Raw genomic sequence first — 19589 nt, 5'->3', positions numbered from 1 at the left:
TGAACCCAAACACTGAACCCACAACACTGAACACTAACACTGAACCACTGAACCCTAACACTGACCCCCCAACACTGGCCCCCAGCACTGAACCCCCAACACTGAACGCTACCACTGAACCCCAAAGCTGAAACACCCAACACTGAACCCCCAACGCGGGTCCCCAAAACTGAACCCCAACACTAACCACCCACCACTGAACCCCAAAACCTAACCCCAACACTGAGCCCACAACACTGAATCCGAGACACTGAACCCACAACATTGAAGCCCAACACTGAACCCCCGACACTGAACCCTAACACTGAACCCCCGCCGCTGACCCCCAACACTGAACCCCCAACGCTGAACCCCCCACCACTGAAACCCAACACTGAACCCCAAACGCTGACACCTCAATACTGAACCCCCAACACAGAACACCCCAACACTGAGCCGCAAGACGGACCTCCAACACTGAACCCCCAACATTGAACCCCCAAAACTGATACCCCAACACTGAAACCGCAACATTGAACCCCCAACACTGAATCGCCGAACACTGAACCCCAACACTGAACCCCCGCAGCTGACCCAGAACACGGAACCCCAACACTGAACCCCCAAACGCTGAACCCCCGACACTGAACCTCCAACGCTGAACCCCCAATACTGAACCCCAACACTGAACCCCGCAACACTGAACCACCAACACTGACCAGCCCCAACACTGAACCACCAACACTGAACACCCCAACACTGAACCCCCAACGCTGACCACGCCCAAAACTGATCCCCAACACTGAACCCCCAACACTGAATCCCCCAACACTGAACCTCCAACACTGACCACCCCAACACTGAACTCCAACACTGAACCCCCAACACTGAACCCCCAACCCTGAACCCCCGATCACTGAACCCCCGATTACTGAACCCCAACACTGCACCCCAACACTGAACCCCCAACACTGAACCACAATACTGAACGCCCAAAACGGAACCCCAATACTGAACCCCCAAACTGACCCTCACCACTGAACACCAACACTGGACCCCCAAAACTGAACGCCCAATACTGAACCCCCAATAATGAACCTACAAACCGACCCCCACTGAACTTCCAACACTGAACCCCCAACACTGAAACCACATCACTGAACCCCAACACTGAACCCCGCAACACTGAACCACCAACACTGACCAGTCCCAACACTGAACCCCCAACGCTGACCACGCCCAAAACTGATCCCCAACACTGAACCCCCAACACTAAATCCCCCAACACTGAACCTCCAACACTGACCACCCCAACACTGAACTCCAACACTGAACCCCCAACACTGAACCCCCAACACTGAACCCCCAACCCTGAACCCGCAACACTGAACCCCCAAAGCTGAACCCCCAATACTGAACACCCAACACTGAACACCCCAACACTGAACCCCCAACACGGACCTCCAACACTGAACCCCCAACATTGAACCTCCAAAACTGACCACCAAAAAGGAACCCCAACACTGAAACCCCAACATTAAACCCCCAACACTGAACCCCCGATCACTGAACCCCCGATCACGGCACCCCAACACTGAACCCCCAACACTGAAACACAATACTGAACCCCCAACACGGAACCACAATACTGAACCCCCAAACTGACCCCCGCCACTGAACCCCAACACTGGACCCCCAACACTGAACCCCCAACATTGTACCCCCAATGATGAACACCCCAACAATTAGCCCCAATACTGAACAACCAAACCGACCCCCCACTGAACTTCCAACACTGAACCCCAACACTGAACCCACAACACTGAACCCTAACACTGAACCACTGAACCCTAACACTGACCACCCAATACTGGCCCCCAGCACTGAACCCCAACACTGAACGCTACCACTGAACCCCAAAGCTGAAACACCCAACACTGAACCCCCAACGCGGGTCCCCAAAACTGAACCCCAACACTACCCACCCACCACTGCACCCCAAAACCGAACCCCAACACTGACCCCAACACTGAGCTCCCCAAAACACAATCCGCGACACTGAACCCACAACATTGAAGCCCAACACCGAACACCCAAACACTGAACCCCAACACTGAACCCCCGACACTGAACCCCAACGCTGAACCCCCGCCGCTGACCCCCAACACAGAACCCCAACACTGAACCCCCGACGCTGAACACCCCAACACTGAACCCGAAACGATGACACCTCAATACTGAACCCCCAACACTGAACACCTCAACACTGAGCCGCAAGACGGACCTCCAACACTGAGCCCCCAACATTGAAGCCCAACACTGAACTCCCGAACACTGAACTCCAACACTGAACCACCGACTCTGAACCCCAACACTGTGCCCCCAACACTGAACCCAAACACTGAACCCACAACACTGAACACTAACACTGAACCACTGAACCCTAACACTGACCCCCCAACACTGGCCCCCAGCACTGAACCCCCAACACTGAACGCTACCACTGAACCCCAAAGCTGAAACACCCAACACTGAACCCCCAACGCGGGTCCCCAAAACTGAACCCCAACACTAACCACCCACCACTGAACCCCAAAACCTAACCCCAACACTGAGCCCACAACACTGAATCCGAGACACTGAACCCACAACATTGAAGCCCAACACTGAACCCCCGACACTGAACCCTAACACTGAACCCCCGCCGCTGACCCCCAACACTGAACCCCCAACGCTGAACCCCCACCACTGAAACCCAACACTGAACCCCAAACGCTGACACCTCAATACTGAACCCCCAACACTGAACACCCCAACACTGAGCCGCAAGACGGACCTCCAACACTGAACCCCCAACATTGAACCCCCAAAACTGATACCCCAACACTGAAACCGCAACATTGAACCCCCAACACTGAATCGCCGAACACTGAACCCCAACACTGAACCCCCGCAGCTGACCCAGAACACGGAACCCCAACACTGAACCCCCAAACGCTGAACCCCCAACACTGAACCTCCAACGCTGAACCCCCAATACTGAACCCCAACACTGAACCCCGCAACACTGAACCACCAACACTGACCAGCCCCAACACTGAACCACCAACACTGAACACCCCAACACTGAACCCCCAACGCTGACCACGCCCAAAACTGATCCCCAACACTGAACCCCCAACACTGAATCCCCCAACACTGAACCTCCAACACTGACCACCCCAACACTGAACTCCAACACTGAACCCCCAACACTGAACCCCCAACCCTGAACCCCCGATCACTGAACCCCCGATTACTGAACCCCAACACTGCACCCCAACACTGAACCCCCAACACTGAACCACAATACTGAACGCCCAAAACGGAACCCCAATACTGAACCCCCAAACTGACCCTCACCACTGAACACCAACACTGGACCCCCAAAACTGAACGCCCAATACTGAACCCCCAATAATGAACCTACAAACCGACCCCCACTGAACTTCCAACACTTTACCCCCAACACTGGTCCCCAACACTGAACCGCAACAGTGAACCCCAAAACCGAGCCTCAAAACTGATCCCGAACACAGAACCACGACCGGTGAACCCCAACACTGAACCCCACACTGAACCCCAACACTGCCCCCTCAACACTGAACCCCCAAACACTGGAACTCAAAACTGAACCCCAACCCTGAACCCCAACACCGGTTCCCCAAACCGAACCCTCAACACTGAACCCCAATACGGAAGCCCTGAACACTGAAATCACAACACTGAACCCCCAAAACTGACCCCTACATTGAATCCCCAACACTGAATCCCCAACAATGAACTCAAACACTGACCGCCAACACTGAACCCCCACACTGACCCCCCCCGACACTGAACCCCAACACTGTGCCCCCAATACTGAGCCCAAACACTGAACCCACAACACTGAACCCTAACACTAAACCACTGAACCCGAACACTGACCCCCCAACACTGGTCCCCAGCACTGAACCCCCAACACTGAACGCTACCACTGAACCCCAAAGCTGAAACACCCAACACTGAACCCCCAACGCGGGTCCCAAAAACTGAACCCCAACACTAACCACCAACCACTGAACCCCAAACCCGAACCCCAACACTGACCCCAACACTGAGCCCCCAACACTGAATCCGCAACACTGAACCCACAACATTAAAGCCCAACACTGAACACCCAAACACTGAATCCGCAACACTGAACCCACAACATTGAAGCCCAACACTGAACACCCAAACACTGAACCCCAACACTGAACCCCCGACACTGAACGCTACCACGGAACCCCAAAGCTGAAACACCCAACAATGAACCCCCAACACGGATCCCCAAAACTGAACCACAACACTGAACCCCAACACTGAACCCCAACACTGAACCCCAACACTAAACCCCCAAACTGACCCCCACCACTGAACCCCCAACACTGGACCCCCAACACTGAACCACCAACACAGGACCACAACACTGAACCCTAACACTGAACCCCAACACTGACCCCCAACACTGAAACCCCAACGCAGAACACCCCAACACTGAACCCCAACACTGACTCGCAATACTGAACCGCAACACCGAACCCCAATACTCAACCCCCAAACTGACCCCCACCACTGAACCACCAACACTGGACCCCCAACAATGAACCGCCAACACAGGTCACAACACTGAACCCTAACACTGAACCCCAACACTGACCCCAACACTGAACCACAATACTGAACCCCCAACTCTGAACCCCAATACTGACACCCCAAACTGACCCCAAAAACTGGAACCCCAACACTGAACCCCAAAACGGAGCCCCAAAACTGAGCTCCAACACAGAACCCCTAACGGTGAACCACAACACTGAATCCCCCAACACTGAACCTCTACACTGAACCACCAACGCTGAACCCCTACACTGAACCCCAACGCTGACCCCCCAACGCTGACCCCCCAACAATGAACCGCAAGACGGAACCCCAGCACTGAACCCCGACACTGAACCCCCACACGGAACCCCCACACGGAACCCCCAACGCTGAACCCCTGAACACTGAGCCCTAACACTGAACCCCCAACACCGAACCCCAGCATTGAACCCCCAACACTGAACCCACAACACTGAACCCCCTACACTGAACCCCAATGCTGACAGCCCACCACTGAAACCCAAAACTTAACCCCCAACTCCGAGCCCCAACACTGACCGCCAACACTGAATCCCAACACTGAACCCTAACACTGAGCCCCAACAATGAACCCCCAAACATTGAGTCCCCGACACTGATTCCCCAACACTGAACCCCCAACATTGAAGCACAACACTGAACTCCCGAACACTGAACTCCAACACTGAACCCCCGAATCTGAACCCCAACACTGTGCCCCCAACACTGTTCCCAAACACTGACCCCCCAACACTGGCCCCCAGCACTGAACCCCCAACACTGAACGCTACCACTGAACCCCAAAGCTGAAACACCCAACACTGAACCCCCAACGCGGGTCCCCAAAACTGAACCCCAACACTAACCACCCACCACTGAACCCCAAAACCTAACCCCAACACTGAGCCCACAACACTGAATCCGAGACACTGAACCCACAACATTGAAGCCCAACACTGAACACCCAAACACTGAACCCCAACACTGAACCACAACACTGAACCCCCGCCGCTGACCCCCAACACTGAACCCCCAACGCTGAACCCCCCACCACTGAAACCCAACACTGAACTCCAAACGCTGACACCTCAATACTGAACTTCCAACACTGAACACCCCAACACTGAGCCGCAAGACGGACCTCCAACACTGAACCCCCAACATTGAACTCCCAAAACTGATACCCCAACACTGAAACTGCAACATTGAACCCCCAACACTGAACTCCCGAACACTGAACCCCAACACTGAACCCCCGCAGCTGACCCAGAACACGGAACCCCAACACTGAACCCCCAACGCTGAACCCCCAACGCTGAACCTCCAACGCTGAACCCCCAATACTGAACACCCAACACTGAACACCCCAACACTGAACCCCCAACACGGACCCCCAACATTAAACCCCCAACACAGAACCCCCGATCACTGATCCCCCGATCACTGAACCCCAACACTGCACCCCAACACTGAAACCCCAACACTGAACCACAATACTGAACCCCCAACACGGAACCCCAAAACTGAACCCCCAAACTGCCCCCCACCACTGAACCCCCAACACTGGACCCCAAACACTGTACCCCCAACACTGAACCCCCAATGCTGAACACCCCAACAATTAGCCCCAATACTGAACCCCCAAACCGACCCCCACTGAACTTCCAACACTGAACCCCCAACACTGGACCCCAACACTGAACCGCAACTCTGAACCCCAAAACTGAGCCCCAAAACTGATCCCGAATACAGAACCCCGAACGGTGAATCCCAACACTGCCCCCTCAACACTGAACCCCCAAACACTGAACCCCGACACTGAACCCCAATACCGAATCATCCAACACTGAACCCCCAACACTGAAACCACATCACTGAACCCCAACACTGAACCCCGCAACACTGAACCACCAACACTGACCAGTCCCAACACTGAACCCCCAGCACTGAACACCCCAACACTGAACCCCCAACGCTGACCACGCCCAAAACTGATCCCCAACACTGAACCCCCAACACTGAATCCCCCAACACTGAACCTCCAACACTGACCACCCCAACACTGAACTCCAACACTGAACCCCCAACACTGAACCCCCAACACTGAACCCCCAACCCTGAACCCGCAACACTGAACCCCCAAAGCTGAACCCCCAATACTGAACACCCAACACTGAACACCCCAACACTGAACCCCCAACACGGACCTCCAACACTGAACCCCCAACATTGAACCTCCAAAACTGACCACCAAAAAGGAACCCCAACACTGAAACCCCAACATTAAACCCCCAACACTGAACCCCCGATCACTGAACCCCCGATCACGGCACCCCAACACTGAACCCCCAACACTGAAACACAATACTGAACCCCCAACACGGAACCACAATACTGAACCCCCAAACTGACCCCCGCCACTGAACCCCAACACTGGACCCCCAACACTGAACCCCCAACATTGTACCCCCAATGATGAACACCCCAACAATTAGCCCCAATACTGAACAACCAAACCGACCCCCCACTGAACTTCCAACACTGAACCCCAACACTGAACCCACAACACTGAACCCTAACACTGAACCACTGAACCCTAACACTGACCACCCAATACTGGCCCCCAGCACTGAACCCCAACACTGAACGCTACCACTGAACCCCAAAGCTGAAACACCCAACACTGAACCCCCAACGCGGGTCCCCAAAACTGAACCCCAACACTACCCACCCACCACTGCACCCCAAAACCGAACCCCAACACTGACCCCAACACTGAGCTCCCCAAAACACAATCCGCGACACTGAACCCACAACATTGAAGCCCAACACCGAACACCCAAACACTGAACCCCAACACTGAACCCCCGACACTGAACCCCAACGCTGAACCCCCGCCGCTGACCCCCAACACAGAACCCCAACACTGAACCCCCGACGCTGAACACCCCAACACTGAACCCGAAACGATGACACCTCAATACTGAACCCCCAACACTGAACACCCCAACACTGAGCCGCAAGACGGACCTCCAACACTGAGCCCCCAACATTGAAGCCCAACACTGAACTCCCGAACACTGAACTCCAACACTGAACCACCGACTCTGAACCCCAACACTGTGCCCCCAACACTGAACCCAAACACTGAACCCACAACACTGAACACTAACACTGAACCACTGAACCCTAACACTGACCCCCCAACACTGGCCCCCAGCACTGAACCCCCAACACTGAACGCTACCACTGAACCCCAAAGCTGAAACACCCAACACTGAACCCCCAACGCGGGTCCCCAAAACTGAACCCCAACACTAACCACCCACCACTGAACCCCAAAACCTAACCCCAACACTGAGCCCACAACACTGAATCCGAGACACTGAACCCACAACATTGAAGCCCAACACTGAACCCCCGACACTGAACCCTAACACTGAACCCCCGCCGCTGACCCCCAACACTGAACCCCCAACGCTGAACCCCCCACCACTGAAACCCAACACTGAACCCCAAACGCTGACACCTCAATACTGAACCCCCAACACAGAACACCCCAACACTGAGCCGCAAGACGGACCTCCAACACTGAACCCCCAACATTGAACCCCCAAAACTGATACCCCAACACTGAAACCGCAACATTGAACCCCCAACACTGAATCGCCGAACACTGAACCCCAACACTGAACCCCCGCAGCTGACCCAGAACACGGAACCCCAACACTGAACCCCCAAACGCTGAACCCCCGACACTGAACCTCCAACGCTGAACCCCCAATACTGAACCCCAACACTGAACCCCGCAACACTGAACCACCAACACTGACCAGCCCCAACACTGAACCACCAACACTGAACACCCCAACACTGAACCCCCAACGCTGACCACGCCCAAAACTGATCCCCAACACTGAACCCCCAACACTGAATCCCCCAACACTGAACCTCCAACACTGACCACCCCAACACTGAACTCCAACACTGAACCCCCAACACTGAACCCCCAACCCTGAACCCCCGATCACTGAACCCCCGATTACTGAACCCCAACACTGCACCCCAACACTGAACCCCCAACACTGAACCACAATACTGAACGCCCAAAACGGAACCCCAATACTGAACCCCCAAACTGACCCTCACCACTGAACACCAACACTGGACCCCCAAAACTGAACGCCCAATACTGAACCCCCAATAATGAACCTACAAACCGACCCCCACTGAACTTCCAACACTTAACCCCCAACACTGGTCCCCAACACTGAACCGCAACAGTGAACCCCAAAACCGAGCCTCAAAACTGATCCCGAACACAGAACCACGACCGGTGAACCCCAACACTGAACCCCACACTGAACCCCAGCACTGCCCCCTCAACACTGAACCCCCAAACACTGAAACTCAAAACTGAACCCCAACCCTGAACCCCAACACCGGCTCCCCAAACCGAACCCTCAACACTGAACCCCAATACGGAAGCCCTGAACACTGAAATCACAACTCTGAACCCCCAAAACTGACCCCTACATTGAATCCCCAACACTGAATCCCCAACAATGAACTCAAACACTGACCGCCAACACTGAACCCCCACACTGACCCCCCCCGACACTGAACCCCAACACTGTGCCCCCAATACTGAGCCCAAACACTGAACCCACAACACTGAACCCTAACACTAAACCACTGAACCCGAACACTGACCCCCCAACACTGGTCCCCAGCACTGAACCCCCAACACTGAACGCTACCACTGAACCCCAAAGCTGAAACACCCAACACTGAACCCCCAACGCGGGTCCCAAAAACTGAACCCCAACACTAACCACCCACCACTGAACCCCAAAACCTAACCCCAACACTGAGCCCACAACACTGAATCCGAGACACTGAACCCACAACATTGAAGCCCAACACTGAACACCCAAACACTGAACCCCAACACTGAACCACAACACTGAACCCCCGCCGCTGACCCCCAACACTGAACCCCCAACGCTGAACCCCCCACCACTGAAACCCAACACTGAACTCCAAACGCTGACACCTCAATACTGAACTTCCAACACTGAACACCCCAACACTGAGCCGCAAGACGGACCTCCAACACTGAACCCCCAACATTGAACTCCCAAAACTGATACCCCAACACTGAAACTGCAACATTGAACCCCCAACACTGAACTCCCGAACACTGAACCCCAACACTGAACCCCCGCAGCTGACCCAGAACACGGAACCCCAACACTGAACCCCCAACGCTGAACCCCCAACGCTGAACCTCCAACGCTGAACCCCCAATACTGAACACCCAACACTGAACACCCCAACACTGAACCCCCAACACGGACCCCCAACATTAAACCCCCAACACAGAACCCCCGATCACTGATCCCCCGATCACTGAACCCCAACACTGCACCCCAACACTGAAACCCCAACACTGAACCACAATACTGAACCCCCAACACGGAACCCCAAAACTGAACCCCCAAACTGACCCCCACCACTGAACCCCCAACACTGGACCCCAAACACTGTACCCCCAACACTGAACCCCCAATGCTGAACACCCCAACAATTAGCCCCAATACTGAACCCCCAAACCGACCCCCACTGAACTTCCAACACTGAACCCCCAACACTGGACCCCAACACTGAACCGCAACTCTGAACCCCAAAACTGAGCCCCAAAACTGATCCCGAATACAGAACCCCGAACGGTGAATCCCAACACTGCCCCCTCAACACTGAACCCCCAAACACTGAGCCCCGACACTGAACCCCAATACCGAATCATCCAACACTGAACCCCCAACACTGAAACCACATCACTGAACCCCAACACTGAACCCCGCAACACTGAACCACCAACACTGACCAGTCCCAACACTGAACCCCCAGCACTGAACACCCCAACACTGAACCCCCAACGCTGACCACGCCCAAAACTGATCCCCAACACTGAACCCCCAACACTGAATCCCCCAACACTGAACCTCCAACACTGACCACCCCAACACTGAACTCCAACACTGAACCCCCAACACTGAACCCCCAACACTGAACCCCCAACCCTGAACCCGCAACACTGAACCCCCAAAGCTGAACCCCCAATACTGAACACCCAACACTGAACACCCCAACACTGAACCCCCAACACGGACCTCCAACACTGAACCCCCAACATTGAACCTCCAAAACTGACCACCAAAAAGGAACCCCAACACTGAAACCCCAACATTAAACCCCCAACACTGAACCCCCGATCACTGAACCCCCGATCACGGCACCCCAACACTGAACCCCCAACACTGAAACACAATACTGAACCCCCAACACGGAACCACAATACTGAACCCCCAAACTGACCCCCGCCACTGAACCCCAACACTGGACCCCCAACACTGAACCCCCAACATTGTACCCCCAATGATGAACACCCCAACAATTAGCCCCAATACTGAACAACCAAACCGACCCCCCACTGAACTTCCAACACTGAACCCCAACACTGAACCCACAACACTGAACCCTAACACTGAACCACTGAACCCTAACACTGACCACCCAATACTGGCCCCCAGCACTGAACCCCAACACTGAACGCTACCACTGAACCCCAAAGCTGAAACACCCAACACTGAACCCCCAACGCGGGTCCCCAAAACTGAACCCCAACACTACCCACCCACCACTGCACCCCAAAACCGAACCCCAACACTGACCCCAACACTGAGCTCCCCAAAACACAATCCGCGACACTGAACCCACAACATTGAAGCCCAACACCGAACACCCAAACACTGAACCCCAACACTGAACCCCCGACACTGAACCCCAACGCTGAACCCCCGCCGCTGACCCCCAACACAGAACCCCAACACTGAACCCCCGACGCTGAACACCCCAACACTGAACCCGAAACGATGACACCTCAATACTGAACCCCCAACACTGAACACCCCAACACTGAGCCGCAAGACGGACCTCCAACACTGAGCCCCCAACATTGAAGCCCAACACTGAACTCCCGAACACTGAACTCCAACACTGAACCACCGACTCTGAACCCCAACACTGTGCCCCCAACACTGAACCCAAACACTGAACCCACAACACTGAACACTAACACTGAACCACTGAACCCTAACACTGACCCCCCAACACTGGCCCCCAGCACTGAACCCCCAACACTGAACGCTACCACTGAACCCCAAAGCTGAAACACCCAACACTGAACCCCCAACGCGGGTCCCCAAAACTGAACCCCAACACTAACCACCCACCACTGAACCCCAAAACCTAACCCCAACACTGAGCCCACAACACTGAATCCGAGACACTGAACCCACAACATTGAAGCCCAACACTGAACCCCCGACACTGAACCCTAACACTGAACCCCCGCCGCTGACCCCCAACACTGAACCCCCAACGCTGAACCCCCCACCACTGAAACCCAACACTGAACCCCAAACGCTGACACCTCAATACTGAACCCCCAACACTGAACACCCCAACACTGAGCCGCAAGACGGACCTCCAACACTGAACCCCCAACATTGAACCCCCAAAACTGATACCCCAACACTGAAACCGCAACATTGAACCCCCAACACTGAATCGCCGAACACTGAACCCCAACACTGAACCCCCGCAGCTGACCCAGAACACGGAACCCCAACACTGAACCCCCAAACGCTGAACCCCCAACACTGAACCTCCAACGCTGAACCCCCAATACTGAACCCCAACACTGAACCCCGCAACACTGAACCACCAACACTGACCAGCCCCAACACTGAACCACCAACACTGAACACCCCAACACTGAACCCCCAACGCTGACCACGCCCAAAACTGATCCCCAACACTGAACCCCCAACACTGAATCCCCCAACACTGAACCTCCAACACTGACCACCCCAACACTGAACTCCAACACTGAACCCCCAACACTGAACCCCCAACCCTGAACCCCCGATCACTGAACCCCCGATTACTGAACCCCAACACTGCACCCCAACACTGAACCCCCAACACTGAACCACAATACTGAACGCCCAAAACGGAACCCCAATACTGAACCCCCAAACTGACCCTCACCACTGAACACCAACACTGGACCCCCAAAACTGAACGCCCAATACTGAACCCCCAATAATGAACCTACAAACCGACCCCCACTGAACTTCCAACACTTAACCCCCAACACTGGTCCCCAACACTGAACCGCAACAGTGAACCCCAAAACCGAGCCTCAAAACTGATCCCGAACACAGAACCACGACCGGTGAACCCCAACACTGAACCCCACACTGAACCCCAACACTGCCCCCTCAACACTGAACCCCCAAACACTGAAACTCAAAACTGAACCCCAACCCTGAACCCCAACACCGGTTCCCCAAACCGAACCCTCAACACTGAACCCCAATACGGAAGCCCTGAACACTGAAATCACAACACTGAACCCCCAAAACTGACCCCTACATTGAATCCCCAACACTGAATCCCCAACAATGAACTCAAACACTGACCGCCAACACTGAACCCCCACACTGACCCCCCCCGACACTGAACCCCAACACTGTGCCCCCAATACTGAGCCCAAACACTGAACCCACAACACTGAACCCTAACACTAAACCACTGAACCCGAACACTGACCCCCCAACACTGGTCCCCAGCACTGAACCCCCAACACTGAACGCTACCACTGAACCCCAAAGCTGAAACACCCAACACTGAACCCCCAACGCGGGTCCCAAAAACTGAACCCCAACACTAACCACCAACCACTGAACCCCAAACCCGAACCCCAACACTGACCCCAACACTGAGCCCCCAACACTGAATCCGCAACACTGAACCCACAACATTAAAGCCCAACACTGAACACCCAAACACTGAATCCGCAACACTGAACCCACAACATTGAAGCCCAACACTGAACACCCAAACACTGAACCCCAACACTGAACCCCCGACACTGAACGCTACCACGGAACCCCAAAGCTGAAACACCCAACAATGAACCCCCAACACGGATCCCCAAAACTGAACCACAACACTGAACCCCAACACTGAACCCCAACACTGAACCCCAACACTAAACCCCCAAACTGACCCCCACCACTGAACCCCCAACACTGGACCCCCAACACTGAACCACCAACACAGGACCACAACACTGAACCCTAACACTGAACCCCAACACTGACCCCCAACACTGAAACCCCAACGCAGAACACCCCAACACTGAACCCCAACACTGACTCGCAATACTGAACCGCAACACCGAACCCCAATACTCAACCCCCAAACTGACCCCCACCACTGAACCACCAACACTGGACCCCCAACAATGAACCGCCAACACAGGTCACAACACTGAACCCTAACACTGAACCCCAACACTGACCCCAACACTGAACCACAATACTGAACCCCCAACTCTGAACCCCAATACTGACACCCCAAACTGACCCCAAAAACTGGAACCCCAACACTGAACCCCAAAACGGAGCCCCAAAACTGAGCTCCAACACAGAACCCCTAACGGTGAACCACAACACTGAATCCCCCAACACTGAACCTCTACACTGAACCACCAACGCTGAACCCCTACACTGAACCCCAACGCTGACCCCCCAACGCTGACCCCCCAACAATGAACCGCAAGACGGAACCCCAGCACTGAACCCCGACACTGAACCCCCACACGGAACCCCCACACGGAACCCCCAACGCTGAACCCCTGAACACTGAGCCCTAACACTGAACCCCCAACACCGAACCCCAGCATTGAACCCCCAACACTGAACCCACAACACTGAACCCCCTACACTGAACCCCAATGCTGACAGCCCACCACTGAAACCCAAAACTTAACCCCCAACTCCGAGCCCCAACACTGACCGCCAACACTGAATCCCAACACTGAACCCTAACACTGAGCCCCAACAATGAACCCCCAAACATTGAGTCCCCGACACTGATTCCCCAACACTGAACCCCCAACATTGAAGCACAACACTGAACTCCCGAACACTGAACTCCAACACTGAACCCCCGAATCTGAACCCCAACACTGTGCCCCCAACACTGTTCCCAAACACTGACCCCCCAACACTGGCCCCCAGCACTGAACCCCCAACACTGAACGCTACCACTGAACCCCAAAGCTGAAACACCCAACACTGAACCCCCAACGCGGGTCCCCAAAACTGAACCCCAACACTAACCACCCACCACTGAACCCCAAAACCTAACCCCAACACTGAGCCCACAACACTGAATCCGAGACACTGAACCCACAACATTGAAGCCCAACACTGAACACCCAAACACTGAACCCCAACACTGAACCACAACACTGAACCCCCGCCGCTGACCCCCAACACTGAACCCCCAACGCTGAACCCCCCACCACTGAAACCCAACACTGAACTCCAAACGCTGACACCTCAATACTGAACTTCCAACACTGAACACCCCAACACTGAGCCGCAAGACGGACCTCCAACACTGAACCCCCAACATTGAACTCCCAAAACTGATACCCCAACACTGAAACTGCAACATTGAACCCCCAACACTGAACTCCCGAACACTGAACCCCAACACTGAACCCCCGCAGCTGACCCAGAACACGGAACCCCAACACTGAACCCCCAACGCTGAACCCCCAACGCTGAACCTCCAACGCTGAACCCCCAATACTGAACACCCAACACTGAACACCCCAACACTGAACCCCCAACACGGACCCCCAACATTAAACCCCCAACACAGAACCCCCGATCACTGATCCCCCGATCACTGAACCCCAACACTGCACCCCAACACTGAAACCCCAACACTGAACCACAATACTGAACCCCCAACACGGAACCCCAAAACTGAACCCCCAAACTGACCCCCACCACTGAACCCCCAACACTGGACCCCAAACACTGTACCCCCAACACTGAACCCCCAATGCTGAACACCCCAACAATTAGCCCCAATACTGAACCCCCAAACCGACCCCCACTGAACTTCCAACACTGAACCCCCAACACTGGACCCCAACACTGAACCGCAACTCTGAACCCCAAAACTGAGCCCCAAAACTGATCCCGAATACAGAACCCCGAACGGTGAATCCCAACACTGCCCCCTCAACACTGAACCCCCAAACACTGAACCCCGACACTGAACCCCAATACCGAATCATCCAACACTGAACCCCCAACACTGAAACCACATCACTGAACCCCAACACTGAACCCCGCAACACTGAACCACCAACACTGACCAGTCCCAACACTGAACCCCCAGCACTGAACACCCCAACACTGAACCCCCAACGCTGACCACGCCCAAAACTGATCCCCAACACTGAACCCCCAACACTGAAACCCCACACGGATCCCCCAAAACTGAACCCCAACACTGAACCCGCAATGCTGAACCCGAACACTGAACCCCAAAATTAATCACCCGCCGCTGAACCCCCGGAACACTGAACCCCAATGCTGACAGCCCACCACTGAAACCCAAAACTTAACCCCCAACTCCGAGCCCCAACACTGACCGCCAACACTGAATCCCAACACTGAACCCTAACACTGAGCCCCAACAATGAACCCCCAAACATTGAGTCCCCGACACTGATTCCCCAACACTGAACCCCCAACATTGAAGCCCAACACTGAACTCCCGAACACTGAACTCCAACACTGAACCCCCGAATCTGAACCCCAACACTGTGCCCCCAACACTGGCCCCCAGCACTGAACCCCCAACACTGAACGCTACCACTGAACCCCAAAGCTGAAACACCCAAACACTGAACCCCAACACTGAACCCCCGACACTGAACGCTACCACGGAACCCCAAAGCTGAAACACCCAACAATGAACCCCCAACACGGATCCCCAAAACTGAACCACAACACTGAACCCCAACACTGAACCCCAACACTGAACCCCAACACTAAACCCCCAAACTGACCCCCACCACTGAACCCCCAACACTGGACCCCCAACACTGAACCACCAACACAGGACCACAACACTGAACCCTAACACTGAACCCCAACACTGACCCCCAACACTGAAACCCCAACGCAGAACACCCCAACACTGAACCCCAACACTGACTCGCAATACTGAACCGCAACACCGAACCCCAATACTCAACCCCCAAACTGACCCCCACCACTGAACCACCAACACTGGACCCCCAACAATGAACCGCCAACACAGGTCACAACACTGAACCCTAACACTGAACCCCAACACTGACCCCAACACTGAACCACAATACTGAACCCCCAACTCTGAACCCCAATACTGACACCCCAAACTGACCCCAAAAACTGGAACCCCAACACTGAACCCCAAAACGGAGCCCCAAAACTGAGCTCCAACACAGAACCCCTAACGGTGAACCACAACACTGAATCCCCCAACACTGAACCTCTACACTGAACCACCAACGCTGAACCCCTACACTGAACCCCAACGCTGACCCCCCAACGCTGACCCCCCAACAATGAACCGCAAGACGGAACCCCAGCACTGAACCCCGACACTGAACCCCCACACGGAACCCCCACACGGAACCCCCAACGCTGAACCCCTGAACACTGAGCCCTAACACTGAACCCCCAACACCGAACCCCAGCATTGAACCCCCAACACTGAACCCACAACACTGAACCCCCTACACTGAACCCCAATGCTGACAGCCCACCACTGAAACCCAAAACTTAACCCCCAACTCCGAGCCCCAACACTGACCGCCAACACTGAATCCCAACACTGAACCCTAACACTGAGCCCCAACAATGAACCCCCAAACATTGAGTCCCCGACACTGATTCCCCAACACTGAACCCCCAACATTGAAGCACAACACTGAACTCCCGAACACTGAACTCCAACACTGAACCCCCGAATCTGAACCCCAACACTGTGCCCCCAACACTGTTCCCAAACACTGACCCCCCAACACTGGCCCCCAGCACTGAACCCCCAACACTGAACGCTACCACTGAACCCCAAAGCTGAAACACCCAACACTGAACCCCCAACGCGGGTCCCCAAAACTGAACCCCAACACTAACCACCCACCACTGAACCCCAAAACCTAACCCCAACACTGAGCCCACAACACTGAATCCGAGACACTGAACCCACAACATTGAAGCCCAACACTGAACACCCAAACACTGAACCCCAACACTGAACCACAACACTGAACCCCCGCCGCTGACCCCCAACACTGAACCCCCAACGCTGAACCCCCCACCACTGAAACCCAACACTGAACTCCAAACGCTGACACCTCAATACTGAACTTCCAACACTGAACACCCCAACACTGAGCCGCAAGACGGACCTCCAACACTGAACCCCCAACATTGAACTCCCAAAACTGATACCCCAACACTGAAACTGCAACATTGAACCCCCAACACTGAACTCCCGAACACTGAACCCCAACACTGAACCCCCGCAGCTGACCCAGAACACGGAACCCCAACACTGAACCCCCAACGCTGAACCCCCAACGCTGAACCTCCAACGCTGAACCCCCAATACTGAACACCCAACACTGAACACCCCAACACTGAACCCCCAACACGGACCCCCAACATTAAACCCCCAACACAGAACCCCCGATCACTGATCCCCCGATCACTGAACCCCAACACTGCACCCCAACACTGAAACCCCAACACTGAACCACAATACTGAACCCCCAACACGGAACCCCAAAACTGAACCCCCAAACTGACCCCCACCACTGAACCCCCAACACTGGACCCCAAACACTGTACCCCCAACACTGAACCCCCAATGCTGAACACCCCAACAATTAGCCCCAATACTGAACCCCCAAACCGACCCCCACTGAACTTCCAACACTGAACCCCCAACACTGGACCCCAACACTGAACCGCAACTCTGAACCCCAAAACTGAGCCCCAAAACTGATCCCGAATACAGAACCCCGAACGGTGAATCCCAACACTGCCCCCTCAACACTGAACCCCCAAACACTGAACCCCGACACTGAACCCCAATACCGAATCATCCAACACTGAACCCCCAACACTGAAACCACATCACTGAACCCCAACACTGAACCCCGCAACACTGAACCACCAACACTGACCAGTCCCAACACTGAACCCCCAGCACTGAACACCCCAACACTGAACCCCCAACGCTGACCACGCCCAAAACTGATCCCCAACACTGAACCCCCAACACTGAAACCCCACACGGATCCCCCAAAACTGAACCCCAACACTGAACCCGCAATGCTGAACCCGAACACTGAACCCCAAAATTAATCACCCGCCGCTGAACCCCCGGAACACTGAACCCCAATGCTGACAGCCCACCACTGAAACCCAAAACTTAACCCCCAACTCCGAGCCCCAACACTGACCGCCAACACTGAATCCCAACACTGAACCCTAACACTGAGCCCCAACAATGAACCCCCAAACATTGAGTCCCCGACACTGATTCCCCAACACTGAACCCCCAACATTGAAGCCCAACACTGAACTCCCGAACACTGAACTCCAACACTGAACCCCCGAATCTGAACCCCAACACTGTGCCCCCAACACTGGCCCCCAGCACTGAACCCCCAACACTGAACGCTACCACTGAACCCCAAAGCTGAAACACCCAACACTGAACCCCCAACGCGGGTCCCCAAAACTGAACCCCAACACTAACCACCCACCACTGAACCCCAAAACCGAACCCCAACACTGAGCCCACAACACTGAATCCGAGACACTGAACCCACAACATTGAAGCCCAACACTGAACACCCAAACACTGAACCCCAACACTGAACCACAACACTGAACCCCCGCCGCTGACCCCCAACACTGAACCCCCAA

Source organism: Pristiophorus japonicus, chromosome 17 (assembly GCF_044704955.1).
Source record: "Pristiophorus japonicus isolate sPriJap1 chromosome 17, sPriJap1.hap1, whole genome shotgun sequence".
NCBI classification, from domain to species: Eukaryota; Metazoa; Chordata; class Chondrichthyes; family Pristiophoridae; genus Pristiophorus; species Pristiophorus japonicus.
Note: the sequence above shows the minus strand (reverse complement) of the source record.